General features: G+C 38.3%; 1 protein-coding gene and 1 pseudogene across 9 annotated transcripts in view; one reads left to right on the top strand and one right to left on the bottom strand.

Annotated features, from left to right (window-relative positions):
* LRRC49 (leucine rich repeat containing 49) overlaps window positions 1-15,533 on the top strand; it is a 167,028-nt gene that overhangs the window by 121,688 nt on the left and 29,807 nt on the right. The window lies entirely within an intron of this gene.
* Window positions 12,977-13,592, bottom strand: LOC118987795 (eukaryotic translation initiation factor 4E-like; annotated as a pseudogene).

The raw sequence follows: 15,533 nt of genomic DNA, 5'->3' as shown, positions 1-15,533 counted from the left end.
TCAGTCATTTTGAATGCAACAGCCACACAGTACACATTCGCACTCAACAGCATCTGCCCCACTGATTAGTACAGTGAAGTCATCATTGTTTATGCATGTGTATTCCAGTTTACTCTCCTTGGCAGGTAGATTATATCGATGTCATGCAAACATTTCTCATATTAATAATGGTTGGACTTTTTCCACAGACTAAATATATATAGTATATTTATATCTTAAAATATATATGTATATAATTTTATTTTTTAATTATATTTTATGCTGTGTTTATGCTGTGATTATGATTATGCTATTACAGTTGTCTGGATTTTTCCCCCTTTGCCCCCTGCCACAGAACACTGCCACTCCCTCGGGCTCTCCCCCCACCACTGTTCATGTCCATGAGCCATGCGTGTAAGTTCTTGGGCTGCTCCATTTCCTATTCTGTACTTTACATCCCTGTGGCTGTTCTGTAACTGGCTGTTTGTACTTCTTAATCCCCTCACCTCCTCACCCATCCCTGCATATCCCCCTCTCATCTGGCAACCATCAAAATGCTTTCCGTGTCCATGATTCTGTCTGTATTCTTCTTGTTTGCTTAGTTTGTTTTTTAGATTGAATTGTGGGTAGATATGTATTTATTTCCATTTTATTGTTCATAGTTTTGATCTTCTTCTTGTTGTTAAATAAGTCCCTTTAACATATATAATGGTTTGGTGATGATGAGCTCCTTCAGTTTTTTTTCTTGTCTGAGAAGCTCTTTATTGGTCCTTTGATTGTAAATGATAGCTTTCCTGGGTATCTCGGTTGAAGGTCACTGTTTTTTTATGACTTTAAATATTTCTTGTCAATCCTTTCTAGTATGCAAAGTTTCTTTTGAGAAATCAGCTGACAGTCTTAGGAGAACTCCCCTGTAGGTAACCAATTGCTTTTAACTTAGGGTTAAGATGGTGGCGTAGATAAACACAGCTCACCTCCCTGCACAGCCACATCTAAACTATAACTAAAGTATAGAGCAACCATTACTCAGAACTGTCAGAAATTGAGTTGAATGGAAGTCCGATAACTATGGGTTTAAAGAAACCACATCCATCCAGACTGATAGAAGGGGCGGAAACGTGGACTGGGCTGGTCTCACATCCACATATGGTGGATAAAAATTTGGGAGGGATATCTCATGTATGAGGAGTCCCAGCCCCACCCCAGGCCCCCTAGCCAGGGTTCCAGTGCCAAGAAGATAAATTGCATAACTTCTGGCTGCAAAAACCAGAAGGGTTTGAGTCGGTGGAAGAAACTGTTGGAGTCCCAAGCAGTTCCCTTTAAAGATCCCACATGCAGACTTTCTCAGACTCACACTCTCTGAGCTCTGGCACCAGGGTAGCAGCTTGAAAGTTACCAGTGGCGTACAGGGAGGAACTGAAGTGCCTGGCATTAAGGCAGGAACTAGAGGACAGTTTTCACTCAGAAAGCTGAGCAGAAGCCACTGTCCCCTTTCTGAGATCTCCCCCTACAGAGCCACAGGTTGGTGCCATATCTGAGACTCCATCAACCTGGTTGACATTGTTTGACCATCCCAGAGATTCCCTGATGCTCCATCCCACTCAATTTATGGGCCCACCCAAACTGTTAAAGGAGACTTTTCCATATGCATGGCTGGTCTTGGCTCATGCTTCACAGCTTCCTAAATCTTATCAAACAAGCAACAGCTGGCCTCAGTAAGCCCTCAGCCCACATACCTCTTGCTTAGTGGCCCTGGGCCCAGCAATAGCAGCATCCAGCCTAGAGTTACAGCTTGGTTTCATCTAGAAATCTCCAAGCCAAGCACAAGTAGCAGCCATCTCAGACTTCTCTATGACTCATGAAGGGTGGCCTTGGGCAGAACCTGACCTTGGCCTGCACCACCCTGGAAACCCCAGAGCCTGTGTACCCAGTGGACAGCTACAAACCATGTTGGAGCACCACTATCCTGCCCCTGTACAGGTGATCCTTCACAGATGGCAGAGGTTGGTGGGCAGTGGTCACAGCCAGCTCTTGCAGCTTAACTGGCCTGGATAAATCCTTTCTGTTGACTTGCCAGCAGCAATCAAGGCTCAACTACAAGAAGAGGGTGTACTCAGCCCACATGAAGGGTGCACCTCAAGTGCCAGTCTGCATGATAGGGGAGGCTGTGCCACTGTACCCTACAGGACACCTATTATATTAGGCCATGCTAACCAAGTCAGGGAGTCATAGCAGCCCTACCTAATACATAGAAACAAATACAGAGAGCTGCCAAAATGAGAAGATAAAGACACATGGCCCAAATGGAAGACAGAACAAAACTCTAGAAAAAGAGCCAAACGAAATGGAGGTAAGCAATCTATCAGATGCAGAGTTTGAAACACTGGTTATAAGGATGCTCAAGGGACTTAGTGAGGACCTCAGCAACATAAAAAAGGTCCAGTCAGAAACTGAGGACACACTAATTGAAATGAACAATTTACAGGGAAACAGCAGTAGAGTGGATGAAGCCAAGAATCAAATCAATGATTTGGAACATAAGGAAGCAAAAAACAACCAATCAGAACAACGAGAAGAAGACTTCCAGCCCAGGTGGAGGCGTAGTTGTACTTTGCCTACTCACAAAACCAAAAGAACAGCAACAACAAATTTAAAAACAAAAATAACCAGAACTGCCAGAAAATCAAACTGTATGGAAGTCTGATGACCAAGGAGTTGAAGACGAAACATTCATCCAGACTGGTAGGAGGGGCAGAGACAGGCAGCCAAGATGGAGAGGACTCATGGTGGCTGGAGGACTGGGGCGGGCAAGATGGTGGCTGGTGGACTGGGCAATGCTGGGTGGCTGGTGGAGTGGACTGTCCCACTGACCACTCTGTCCCACTGACCACTGTCCCACATTTGTGTGCAGATAAACCAGGAGGAACAACTGGGGAGAGAGAGACACCGAGCAACCCTGGGTTCCAGTGTGGGGAAATAAAGCCTCAAAGCCACTGACTGAAAACACCTGTGGGGCTTGAGGTGCCGGGAGAAACTTCAAGCCTCACAGGAGAGTCCTTGGAGAGACCACAGGGTCCTAGAACATATACAAGCCCACACACTCGGGAATCAGCACCAGAAGGGCCCAATTTGCCTGTAGGTAGTGGAGGAAGTGACTGAAAGCCTGCAGAGAGCTGAGCAAGTGGCATTGTTCCCTGGCGTACTCCTTCCCCACAAACAGTGCCACAGTGCAATAATGTGGGTAGTCCCACCCTGGCAAATACCTAAGGCTCCGCCCCATAGAACATAACAGGCACACCCAGACAAAAAAAATAATGGCCCAAATGAAAGAACAGATCAAAGCTCCAGAAAAAAAATACAACTAAGTGAGGAGAAGACAGTCAGTTCAAAACACTGGTAAACAGAATGCTCACAGAAAAGGCTGAGTATAGTCACAAAATAGAGGGAAAAGTGGAGGTTGTGAAAAATGAAATGAAAATGTACAGGGAAGGTTTAGGGAAGGTTTAGGGAAGGAAACTGGGACTCAAATCAGTGGTTTGGAGCAGAAGGAAGAAATAAATAGCTAGAACAGAATAAAGAAATAAGAATTCAAAAAAATGAGGAGAGGCTTAGAAATCTTCAGGAAAACTTTAAATGTTCCAACATCTGAATCATAGGGGTGCCAGAAGGAGAAGAGGAAGAGCAAAGAATTGAAAACTTACTTGAAATAGTGAAGGAGAACTTCCCCAATCTGGCAAAGGAAATAGACTTCCAGGATCTCCAGGATGCTCAGAGTGTCCCAAAGAAGTTGGGATGCCAGAAGAAGAGAAATAACAAGAAATTGGAAATATATTTGAAAAAATAATGAAAGAAAATTTCCCTGATTTGGTGAAGGAAGTGGACATGCAATTCTAAGAAGTACAGAGAGTCCCAAACAAGATGGATGCGAATAGGCCCACACAAAGACACATCATAATTAAAATGTTAAATGTTATAAATAAAGAGAATCCTAAATGTATACATAATTTTAAAATAAACCTAAAAATCAGATAGAATTTTATTTTTGTTTCAGATGATGAAGCACAGTTATCTAATTAACAAAATTCTGAATCACATTTCATACCAAATATGATATGGCTTTTTTACACTAAATTTTTAGCTACTATTCTTTAAGCTTTTAAAATACAGAGTACGTAATAAAGAAAGTAATTTAAAAAGCATTAGAATAATATTTTGGAAGTTTTCTAGAGTTAAAGAGTGATATATATTTAGACAAAGTTTAAAATTTTGAGTTATAGGATCAATGTGTTTTCTTCAGGTTTCTTGGGTATTCGCATGTAGATCTTAGCTCTTTCAGCTCAAAAATAATCAGTCAACAAGAATATAAATTCTAATTAAGTGATCATTTATATAACAAATATATCATGTTTATATTGCTCTAGAGTTATATTTGATATCATTTAAACATCAAAATATAATTTTACTTGGTAAGAACTATGATAGTTTATAAAATTAAAACTTTATATTATTGGTCTCTAGATTTATGACTTACTACATGGTATCTCTTTTTAAAAAATATTTTAATATTTTCTTTAGGATGTCATAGTTCCACGTTTGTTCAAATAATCTTGCAGATTTTTATCCTAAAATTTTAATAAGGTTTTAAAAATTAGTATATCAAACATATTTTAATATGGTACTAAGTAATAGTCTAACTTGATTTTATTTCAGTTGACTAGTCAGTTTGCTAATAATAGCAGTCATTAATTATTATTTGTATTTTTTTCTAAATGAGAATGCCATTTCCGTCTTATATTAAATCCCCCTATATATTTGGGTATATGTCTGGACTTTGTGTTTCATTTCACTGTTCTACTTAACTTGTTTTCCTGTCAATACCAGACTGTTTTGATTATAGTAATTTTGGAGGAGGTTTTAATGTCTGGGAAATCTGCTTTTACTGTTCATTTCAGTGTTTTGATTTTCATACTTTTTCTTGCATATGAACTTTAAAATTATTTAATTGCAACAGAAATGTTAGAATCTTATTCAAATGGCATTTAAGTTACTCATTTCAGAAGGATTGACATTCTTCAGGTAAAAAATCATCACTTTAAAAATCGTGGTCTCTCTCTTCATTTTGTTGGGTTTTGTTTGGTATTTGGTGGGAGCTAACTGGCAGAGTGTAGCAACTGCAGCTTGAATTATTGAGTGAGTATTCTGGAAACACATTGAAGCTAGGTGTCACCATAGTGAAGCTAAATGTCTGATAAAGAATAGGGGAATAAAAGATCATAGGTAAGTAATAAAAAATTTAAGCACAGTGACCAAAGAAAAAAATTATATACCGTATGTTCTAAGCTGGATTTTTAAGGAATTAAATACAGAAGTTTGCCAACAGACTGGAAGGAAATTTAGAATTGCTGGGACTGGAAGTCAATAATGACAAGTACATGAAGTAACAAGGTTAACAGTGAGCTAGAACAGGAGGAATTTATGGTCAGTAGGTTTTTAATTTGAACACTTCAAGGGTAGAATGTAGGTAAGTAATGAAAACACTAAGAGCAATTGGAGGCCATTGTTGCGGCCATGAGAGTGGGTTGAAGAGTAGAGGGGTCGATCGTCAGAGGAGAAACCAGTACTGAAGCTATTATTACAGACACTGAAGTTACCGAGGGTAGAGCTAGGTGTGGAACTAGGGTCACAGTGTTCAACAGGGACGAGTCACTGCAGCCTCAGCATGCATGCTGTGCCCGTGCTGTAGGGCTGCTTACGATTCACATTTTACATGTGTGGGCATCTGCAGGGGTGCAAGAGTGTCTTTGTTCATTAATTGCCTCTTTTACCTGGCAAAATTGTCTCTGATAGATGCATTCCAGGCTATTAATGTGACTTTCCTGACACTGAACTTTTTAAGCAGCTTATGGCCAAAAAATTATGTGACCATCTAAAAAAACTTAAAATTACAGAGTCTTCACTTTTATGACCTCAAAAACAAGCAATCAATTCCAAGAGGAAGTATCTGTTGTGAAAATTGTGCCTTATAGTTACTGCCAAGGGTTTCAGGATTTTTATTCGAGGTTTCACAAAGTCAGAGGCTTTTTAAGCAAGGAGCACAACAGAGGAGTTTGGGAACTGGGGCGGGGAGTGATGTATGTGTTCAATGAAGAAGATATGGAGAGCAGTAGTGAATCATTAGGAGAGGGAGCCACAATTTCTGGTAAAAGATTTGTTTTCTCCCAGTGTAAGTTCATAGTGCCATGGAGACTGCATTACATTATCTTGGCCTGACCCTTTTTAGTGTCCTGAAATCCGTTAAATTGGAGACAAAGATAATATTTATATATGAAGCCACAGAATAAAACTTTAGAGATACTGAATTATCGGTGGAGATTATAATGCAAACTCAGTTGCTAGATTTATAATTATTATTTTATGCATTTGTCTATTAAATCATAGTTGAAAAGTTACTAACCAAAAAACAGTACTACTGACTTTTGGGCTTGCCTATGTAATGATCTTTTCCAGTGTTCTTACATGGCTTTGAGTTACTGCCTGTCCAGTGTCATGTCATTTCAGTCCAAGGTGTGTTTCTTGTATGGCAGGTGTACTAACAATGAATTCTCACAGCTTTTGTTTATCTATGGGTATACTGATTTCACCTGTATTTTTCAAGTACAGTTTAGCTAGATACAGAATTCTTGATTGACAGATTTTTCCTTTCAGCATTCGATTGACAGCCATTCTGCCTCTGTGGTTGCTGATGAGAAATTGACTGTTAACCTATTGAGTATCCCTATATATAACCTGCAGTTTCCTTCTGCTGATTTCAAGATTTTTTTCCTTTGTTTTTCAACATTTGGAGGTGATTTGCCTAGGGTCTTCTCAGATCTTTAGATGCTCTCTAAATGTTCTTTAGAGTTCTCTGAGAACTCTGTTAGTGAAATTCAGCATTTTTTGAAGCTTTCCTCTAGTTATAATTTTCTTGCTAGATTTCAGAGTTCTGAAAAAGTTGATTCTGACAGTTCTTGCTAGCCTATTTGTTGCATTTAAGAAGGGATGGAGTTTTGGAGTTCCCTACTGTACCGCGTTCTCTGCTTTGTAACTTGAATAATTTTGCTATATTCTATGAGCTATACTTTTACATTTCAATATGTAAAAGATAGTGTACATTTGTTCTATAATCATGACATTTGTCAGTTGGTATGTTCTAAAGACTGAAAACTAGTAAGTACTGTTTAAATTTCTATGGTTATGTAACTATGATGTAACTATATTTCACGTGCAAGTTAGGTAGTCTACTATGATTATATCTCACTTCTTCTTCCTAAACCACTCAAGGAGACTGATCCTAGCATAATAACCCAAATAACCCCCTCTGAATTATACTTCAGAAGTTGTTCAAAACCATGTCACACTCTCATTTGCTTCATTTTTGAACCATGCCTTCCATACATACTTTGTTTTGTATTCTGGGGTTTCTTATTGCTTATCTTTTTCTTTTTTAATTGAACAACATTTGTGCTGCCTTTACTACATTCCAGTTTCTTTGAACTTCATGTTCATCTTTCTGAAGCCTACCCTCTCCCTGACCTAATTTAGTTTAATTATTTTCTTTGTCCTTATGTAGCATGTAACTAGTAGACTTTTTTCTTCCATTAGGTTTCATTCTCATAGCCTCAACTGCTTCTCGCCTATCCACTTCTAGGTGGTAGAGGAGCTTAGATTTGGGTCCTGGGCCCTCTTATCATTCTCTGTTTTCCACCTAAACAATTTGACATGTGGCTTTGACTTTAAATACAATTTCTATTTTGAAGATACCAATATTTATACCTTTTCTTTTATGGTTTACTCATTTAGATTGTGTTCAGGAAAAAAATCTGTACTACAATGAGATTATAAAAATACTGTTTCATTTTGTCTACCTAAAAGTTTAAAATTCAGCCTTTCATATTTTTGTATTTATTATACCTGAAATTGATTTCTAAGTTTGAGGTTGAAATCTGATTTGGTGGTTTGTCCCCTATAGGAATAGCCAGTTGCCCTAGCATTATTTATTGAGTATTCTTTCTTTTTCCTACTGATCTGCAATGCTGCTCTGCTTGGCTGTCTGATTGGCAGTGGGAGAAGTAGACAGTAGGGTTCTTGTGCAGATCTTCACTTAATGGCCCTGTGCTCAGTGTCACTTCTTCCTTCCATCTTCCCCATACCTGCTGTTTTTTCCTTTCCCGTCTCTATGGGCAGGTTGGCTGCCATCTTTGTTCTTGTCCCCACTGTGTATTCCAAGCTCTAGTTTTCTTCGTCCTTCTTCACTCAACCTTCTTCACTTTCCAGCTTCCAGAAATGTGATGAAACTCCTTTGTGCAGGTGCTTTGTGTGTGTTGTCGTTGTTGGTTTATACCATTTTAATTAAGAGGGTCTTGGAGAGGTTTCAAACACATGTGCTCAGTCTGGCTGCTGTTTTATCTGAAAGTACAAAGGGAAAGGTTTTCAATATTACAAGTCATATTATTACATTATCTCTGAGTCTTTAAGTATGTAATCACATTTCATCTTTCTGGAGTGACACAAGCCTGTCTCTTTCTGAAGGTAGGAAGCTAGTTAGAAGGCCGCAAGTTTCTTCCTTGGGGCTCTGATATGTTTTTTAATATTACATAGGTTTCCCACCTTTAACAGTCCCATTTATAGTCCTTAGTATTCCATAATGACAAAAAGGTGGCTAATTCTTGTGTTATAATATCTGTCACCTTTGGCTTATGGGTGTGTAACTAAATGCCTGGAAACACATATCCATGAAACAATTACAGGCACATATATAGAAGAAATTCCATAAAACTTTGCTATTTCCCATTAATGATTTTACGCTTCACTGTACCCGGGACTGCTCTACAGTCAAATGACACATTGCAGGTTTCTTTCCCCTGCCAGCAATGGGAAAGTACTCCGTGCGGTGTTTCCTTTGCTTACATTGGATGCGTGCAGTGAAGCTGGTTTATTTTTGGTCATTTCCTGTCTGTGAACACCGTGGTGTTTTAGCCAGTACTACTATAATAAAATATAATGCATAAAGTGAATTTCCACACCTACAAATGTTGCAGTAAAAATCCATAAAATACATTATTATAGGAATCAGCACCACTTATTCATTGGGAACAGAATCTTCTGAAATATTTTAAGTCTTTCTGTTCTAATCTGTTATAGATAGAGCCTAACGATGTTTTCAAAATATACCAAAAGAACACATAGTTTTCTGAAATTCTGTCTTTTTCCCCATTTAGCCATTTAAGAGTATATTTTCCATTTAACCTGCTTTTCAGGGACTCATTACTTTATTGCACCTCATAATCATCCCACACTTCATAAGGTATATAAATGTCTAATCACTGTGTTGTACACCTGACATTAATATATGGATAATATTGGATGTCAACTATAATTTAAAAATAAATTTAAAATACAGAGATATATAAATTAATCACCCTATCTTAGAGTCCTTTACTAATCAAAAAGGCATAGGATATTTTTCTGAAGTGTTCCCATATAAAGATTGAGTTGAATAAATGAATGTTTAGACTTGTAATTAACCACTAATGATCTTGAAGAGAATTATTATTTGATGGTTCACTGCCTGTTGTTATATAAATAATATTTGAGTTGGGACATATCCATGGGCATGTATTGGGCTTCGTGGGAAAACAAGTGATAAAGCATCGATCCCTCGTAGGAGAACACCTCATTCCTTAGAGCATGAATTTAGACTAGACAGGGGTGGACAACTGGACCAGGCGGCCCAGCCATCTGCTCTAAAGCATTTGAGTCACACTGGATTCCTCCTGCTTCTTCATTCCCCACAGTCAACCACTAAGGCCTGCTTTTTATGTTCTCTTAAACATCTAGTATATTTATGTTCTCTTTTGTTAATAATAATCACTAAAATGTATTGACCTAAGCATGGGGTACAGTTAGAATATCATTTCTAAGCTCCATAACAACTTTGAAAAAAAATAATGATCTCTATTTTACATATCAGAAAACTGAAACTACAAAGAAATTATATAACTTAAGTAAAACACCAAAATTATGTTTATCAGTGGCTACCTGGGATTTGAACTAAGGTCCGATTTTCTCGCCAGTGCCATTTCTACCATGTCACGCCATCTTTTGGTGTGTTTTCCTATGGCCTCGTTCACACTGTCGCACTGATCTTCCTACTAATCTGTTCATTGAGCCGCTCCCCCTCCTACTTCGTCCACAAACCTGACCAGTGTATCTGTCCCAAGTAGGTCCTTGAAGTCAGAGAAATACCTTATTCATCGTGGTATCCCCGGCACTAGCACCAATTCCACACATAGCACATTGGAGGTGCTTAAAAACTTACATTGAATATGGTCCTATTACTTTTTTAATTTAAAAATATTTTTCTGCTCTTCAAACTTACAGGATGAAACCTGACTTTTCAGCTGCTGTGTCAGCTATTGCGCCCTCCCATATGTCGCAGTGTTGCAGCCATATTGAAATTGGTCTTAACGGAGCATGTCATGCATAGTCTTTCTTTATTCTGTTTTTCTTACCTAAAGTGTGCTTCCTCCTTCTGCTGCTCATGTAATTCTGTTATTCATCTTTCAAGGACCAACTCAAATGCTACCTCCTTTTGAAACCTGACTTCTATCCTCTAGAAGAATTAGCCATTCCTTCCTCAGTATTCCCAAAGCATATCATTTAAAAATTCATGATTGACACTGAGTATACTATATTAAAGGTAATATATATATTTATCTTGCTCTCTGCCCTCTGTCCAGACTGGGCAATCTTGAGGGCAAGTATGTCTTAACTGGTTTTCTATCCCCAGTGCTCACACAATATCTAACACATAGCAAGCTCTCCAGGTTAACCTGTTAGTTTGATGAGGTTGAGGTCAGTTCTGTTGAGAAGTTATATCCCATGTGTTTATTAAATTAATTGCAGAGTATGATTAGAGTGTTTATTGTTCTGGGACCATAGCCCAATAAAAGTGAAGAAACATTTTAATATACCCAAAAGCTTGTGCATAATGTCCATATTGATTGTCCTTATCAATACAGATGATTTTTGTTTTGCTGTGAACCACTATATATAATGGGCTTTCCCTAAATATTTGGTGAATAAATGAATGAATGAATAAATGAATAACATTCTATGTTTGAATTAAAAGATGTGAACATATTATCAAGCATTCAAGAAAAACTGAGAGGACAGTCCCCAACATATAAACATTAGTTAGCAAATTTTTCTAAGGTATTTCTTATGGAAATCAGATCACATCTTGCCCAAGGTACAGGCTCCTCTGCTCTGTATTGGTGAGTTGCTAAACTGAAGCCTTATTTAGAGAGTAATTGATGTGGGTTAAGGAGTGTATGACTTATTTAACAGGTGCTCTAGTTCCTCCTGAGAAGGGCAAACCTGCCTACAGCCTAGGTCACTTGGCATTTGTTCTTACTGAATATCCATATCAGATCTATATAAATTGGAGGTTACATCTGTTTTGTTCTGTAATTATGTAAGTGTTCTGAATCTAGGCTTGCTTATTATTTCAGTTATTTTCCCAACAGTTTGCTTGACAAAACATTAAACAAAATAAATAATCCCTTTCTGATAATATACTTTTATTTTATAGTTTATATTCTTTTCTAAATTCCATATATAAACTGCTACCTATACTGTTTCTTTTAAATTGAAATAAACACAATAATCAAATAGTGCTCCAGACTTATGCTGTTCATGTGGAAGACGCAACGGAATGTACAACAGAGACTGCGCTACAGTAAGAAGCGCAAACTCCTATGGCAGTGGAGCAGCGAAAGCACAACTCTAGTTGTGTCTAAAATACAATTCCACCGTGCGTGTTCGACATGCATTTGGGACATGGTCTTAATATAAATGGGGCTGCTTTTCTATTTGAGCTATTTCTTAACCAAAGCAAAGTAACCTGAGTAATAAAAGTGTTAAAATACAGCATAGAGAAACAAAAACAGACTTTCTAATCTTAATTAGGAATATAAGTATGATGTTACCTTTTTAGTAATCCACAGTTATATTTAGGAAATCACACAAACATAGATTACTAATTTGTATGGAATGTGTAAATCTGTAGCAAAACTTTGTAGTTGCAAAGAAACCAAAATTACCGAAAGAGTGCACAAAATTGTTCATTCCACCTTTGTGTCTTATTCTTGATCTTTCACCAGTGTTACGTGAGGAAAGAAAAGCAAAACAAATGAAAACTAAAATTAAAATTACTAGTGTTACCAAATAGGGAAACAAATAAATTAAAATCCAGCAGCCCTAAGCAAGAACATGCAGGAGAAACAATGCTGTGAAACAAAACAAACTGCCAGAAGACCGTACGCATCATCCTCTTCCAAACCAGCAAAATGTGCTCTCGCATGCAATGGGACATAGAATTCTTTCTTGTAAGGTATAGAAATACAAGTTCTTCTTTTTTATAAAGGCATATTTTTTATGCCTCAAGTTTTTTCAACTGATTTGAGAGAGAGAAGAAAGGAGAGGGAGGAACATCAATTTATGGTTCCACTTATTTATGCATCTTTTGTTGATTCTTATATGTGCCCTGCCTGGAGATTGGACTAGCAGCCCTGGTGTATTGGGACAGCACTCCAGCCAGCTGAACTGCCTGGCCAGAATGAAATCCAAGTTCTTTTTTAATATTGTAGATGGGTGAGATATGTTTGTAATGCTAATTCTACTGAGCTATTACAGAGTGGTCCAGGAACACATTTATAAATCTTGGGGACAATGTGTACTGTAATTCTTTGATTAGGATAAGTGGACACTCTATCTAAAATTAAATAAAGAATTAACACAGAAGTACAGTACAAAGCCAAATGAGACTTTTGTATCTTAGCAACATTTTGATGAAATCAAATTTAAATGCAGCCCACTCTCCTTTCGGAGAAGCTTTGGTTCAGCTCCCAAATCTCAATGACACAGTCTCCCATGAGAATACGTAGAAGGTGTCTTCTTAAATGACAAACCGATTTTTAGTGGTGGAGCCCTCTTAGTAGCTGTGTCTGCAGGGCCCTGATAACCAATCGTCATCTCTGGAGGAAGTCCGAGCCTTTCCTTGGGTACCTCCTACATGTGCAACAGCTTCTGTTTTCACATTCAGTAGTCCGTATCGCTGTCTTACTTCCTTTGGCTCTAACATTAACGAAGGCTCCACATGCATCACCACTGTAGTCATCAAAAGATTCTCCAATAAGGCGCTGCAATGTCTCTAGCTAAGAGCACTCTAGGTCACTTTGTCCTCAGCATTTGTTCAATGTACTTCGCCATGACCCTCCTCCTCTGCTTTTCTCATCTTCCTGTATAGGCTCAATACCCTCCTTAGAAAGTGAGTACTCTCAGCCGGGCACTAAGTTACTAGACAACCGGGTATAGTTACGTAGAGCTCAAAAGTCTTCAACAGTTCCGGACTTAGAGATAAACCAAAGGTTTGCCTGTCGAGTTTTGCTTTTATCATTTTTTTAATCAGAGTGTCCATCTGTTCTGTATTAACAAACTTCTGGTTAACTTCTGTTTTCTTCTGTAGGTGGGATATTAGGAGCAGGAGTCATTTCCAGTTCCACAGTCGCCATCTTAGATTGATCTGTCATTATACTCTTTTCTTAAAAAATAATTTTATTCATTTATTTTTAGAGGGGAAGGAGAGAGGGAGAGAAATATTAATGTATGGTTGCCTCTCATGTGTCCCCCGCTGGGGGCTGGCCTGCAACCCAGGCATGTGCCCGGACTGGGAATTGAACCTTGATTGGCTGGTTTGCAGGCCCACGCTCAATCCACTGAGCTCTACACCAGCCAGAGCTCATTATAGTCTTTAACTTTTAATCCTATGGACAAAGGAAAGCAAGATACTTCCAAATATGTGATATAAAATACACCACTTCTCAAAGGGTTCATTCATGTTTTTGGTGTATAATTCTGACTCCCCAATATTTTTACATTAAAATAAACTTCTTTTGCTAGGTATCACAGCCTTCAGGCATCACTCCAACCTTTTTTTCCTGCCTTGACCTTGCTACTTTATCTCTCTCTGCCTCACCTGAGAGTATTTCTTGCTAACCCTGTTTATGTCTGTATCACTGATTCTGCCTCTTTGCTCAAACTACAGCTTGTGGTTGGGAATCCTTCATAAGAGTCAATAGATATTCATAAAAAACTTCATAAATGACTTTATTAACTCAAATATTATGGAGCATAGCATGTGTTGGGAGCTGTGCTGGATGTTCGTTCACTGACCGTGAATGAGTCCAAGCCCTCGGGGATCACCACGTTCTGTGATAGAGACGGACAAGTAGACGGTAATTGCTGTGCAAGGTGGGAGGTGCTGTCACGGGGCTGTGCGCTCTTCCCATCAAGCCTTCTTTATTTTAGTGGCAGTGAGATGCCACTCTTCCTTTATTATTTCAAAAATGATCACATGCTGTACATAGGTCAACACGGGTCTATCAGTCATCCAAAGCACGATATAAAGAACTCTTAACTCTCCTCTTATTTTTGTTTCTTGTCATCCTTTACCTTTATAGGATTATCATCTAAGATTATTCGTATACTACTGCTCACTGAATGTTTGATTATTGTCCTATGATAATCATTGTCTTCAGCAGTAGTCTCTCAGACATCCAGCCTTTCTGTTGCGTGTTTGCTTAGAGTTGACTCATGTTATTACTCAGCTTGTTGTCATGTAGACAAGTGTGCTGCAGATTAACTGGTTGTCCTGAAATAAGTTTATGTAAGTCTAATAAATCATGATAAACCAGCAGGGTGATGGTGATCAGCTCTGTCCCTCAATATCAGCATTGTAAAAAACTTGAAGATCTTTAATAATGCAATTATTCACTATATATTGTAAAAAGCCCGTTACTAGGCCCTAGGACAGCCAAAGATGAAAAAATATAATGTTTAGCCTCAAGGAACTCACTGTCTGACAGAGGAGGTGAGTTTGTAAACATGTCATTATGATAAAGTGTGAGGATTGACAGGCTGGAGGGGTGTGCAGACGCCCACAGGAGCACAAAGGAGAACAGGGAACTACATGAGTGAGGGCACTTACGAGAGCAAAAGTGCCAGAATGGAAACACGTGGAACAAAAGCCAAGCTTTGTTTGAGTTTTGAGATTGGGCAAAATCAGAAAATCTGAGTTGCTGTGAGCTGTTTCTTTTCGTCTCTGGCTATCATTTAGGTCACCTTTACAGAAGGTAACAACTATCATATTGAGTAGTGTATATGTGTATGTATATATTGTATAGAATAAATAGTGGATTATTTTTCATCATTCTTCAAAATGGGAAGGGAATTTTCATTAATTTCACTGCTTATAATTGTAGTATGCACATGCAAAATTTCAGACAAAATTAAAGTATTCAAAAGCAGAAAGCCAAAGTAATCCCTTAACCCAACATCTGAGAGATTAACTGTTCTTTTTTTAAAATATATTTTATTGATTATACCATTACAGTTGTTCTATTCCCTCCCTTCAATCCCCTCCACCCGCACACTCCTTCCCCCACCATTCTCCC

Source organism: Sturnira hondurensis, unplaced genomic scaffold (genome assembly GCF_014824575.4).
Source record: "Sturnira hondurensis isolate 20B ecotype Veracruz unplaced genomic scaffold, ASM1482457v3 Scaffold0005329, whole genome shotgun sequence".
NCBI lineage: Eukaryota > Metazoa > Chordata > Mammalia > Chiroptera > Phyllostomidae > Sturnira > Sturnira hondurensis.
The sequence above is the reverse complement of the archived record's forward strand: the minus strand, read 5'-3'. Positions and strand labels throughout refer to the sequence as shown.